The following is a 1,697-nucleotide window of genomic DNA, read 5'->3' as shown; positions in this document are numbered from 1 at the left end:
AAAAAGGTTTACATGGCAAGGTGATACAAAAAGAGGTTTTTGAGTATTACCATGATCGGTATTTTGAAAATGGCCTGAAACGATCTTTTGAAAACTTGATTTGATTTTTTTTTTAAAAAAATGGTTTTATTGAACCGGAGATTTGAGAGTAGGCCGATTATCACTTTGGTTAATTGTGACCCTTGTGCACAAGTGAGCTTTAGCTAGAGAACTTTTGGGTAGCTGAAGGGCTGTTAGAAATGGCTGGGGCCAAGGTTTGTGATTTTACGTGGCTAGGTCACAAATGATTATATACGGTTGCGACCGCTTGATTTTTCTCCGATGTCGTCAACATCGTTGAGATAGCCATGGCATGTGGGGATCCGGTGGAGCGGAGCTCCCGGATGCTATGACGTAGAAACAGGTCCACGTGTTGTTATTTTGTACCTACTCGAAAGTGATATCTATTTGGGTTTTTCATCTAAGTAATTTTTGCATGATAAAAAATAATAGTTTTTCTACTGCTCCCTTGCTTGTATGATGAAATTCGATTTAATTCTCTATGTATGAGATGAATTATGAAATTGCACGTAAGCTTTATAAATGTTGGATTTTACAGGAGCATGTATGATGACATTTAATTACTTTAAACCCGATGTTAAGTGATTTTGATGGTAGGAATCTTTCCATGACTTGGGTTGATATTTGATTTAAATGATTATTTAGCATAAATTTATTTATTTGCATATAAGGCACAAATCTTCCTTTTGACTAAATTTTTTGTATATACTCTTATGTTTCTAAATCTTCAAATCTTCTACCTTTAGCTTGTTTTCAGTCTACACCCTATTCACGCGGTCGATGATCACTGAGTCTGTGAGACTCACCCCACTTTATTTTCTTTTCCAGATAAGTAATCAATTTTAAGATTTTGTTCAACATCATGAAGTTGGCTACAATCTAGGTAATGGCATCTCTAGACTTCCACTTAGAGTTGCTCCACTGCCTAGAGGTCGGTTTATGTATCATATAGTGTAGTTTGTAAGAATCAATAGTCACTGAAAATGTGATGACTAAAGTTTAAGGTCATGTAATAATGTTTATATATTATAATGAGTTGTATAAAGTGATCAAATCTAGATGTTTGTAACAAATGGTTATGTTTTAATTAATGTGATTATTTGGTTTGAATGATTTATAGTGTTAATGTTTGATGTTGATTTAGAGATTTAATTGTTTGGGATTTGGCGAGTCCACACGCAAGTCTCAAATGCCGGTAGCATTCGAGGGAAGAGGTCGTTACAATAACCTCTCTCAACTCATTCTCTCCTCGTTCTCTCTCATCTGAAATCGATCTCTTAAAATCGAAACCTCTTCTCTTTAAACTCTCAAAACCTTAAATTTGAAATGAACAAAATCAATGGCTAAATCCTATCTACTTCAAGATATCTTGGAGACGAATAAGGGTAAATGGCACATGAAAGAAAGTCCATCGTCTAAAATTCAAAAATAGAAGAAAAAACATGAGTCTGCTTTGGTGACTAAGAAAATTGAGAAGAAATAGAAAAAAAAAGAATAGAAATTAAAGAAAAAGAAAGAAAAGGGAAATTTCTCTACAAAAGGCAACCCTCTATCCTCGAAATTCAAAAATAAGGTTAATGAGGATAGATTTGGAAAATTGAAAATGCTCCTATCTCTTGTAGAAAATACATTGACTG

General features: G+C 34.0%; 1 long non-coding RNA gene across 1 annotated transcript in view; it reads left to right on the top strand.

The window, feature by feature from the left end:
- The window catches only part of LOC110426960 (uncharacterized), a 1,684-nt gene extending 511 nt beyond the window's left edge, over positions 1-1,173 (top strand). The window contains exon 2 of the long non-coding RNA XR_002446213.1: positions 807-1,173. This is a non-coding gene — a long non-coding RNA (uncharacterized LOC110426960). The remainder of the gene's footprint in view (positions 1-806) is intronic.
- Positions 1,174-1,697: the final 524 nt, after the last annotated feature.

Source organism: Theobroma umbraticum, unplaced genomic scaffold, assembly GCF_002168275.2.
Source record: "Theobroma umbraticum cultivar Fairchild unplaced genomic scaffold, ASM216827v3 scaffold_239.1, whole genome shotgun sequence".
Classification (NCBI taxonomy): domain Eukaryota; kingdom Viridiplantae; phylum Streptophyta; class Magnoliopsida; order Malvales; family Malvaceae; genus Theobroma; species Theobroma umbraticum.
The sequence above is the reverse complement of the archived record's forward strand: the minus strand, read 5'-3'. Positions and strand labels throughout refer to the sequence as shown.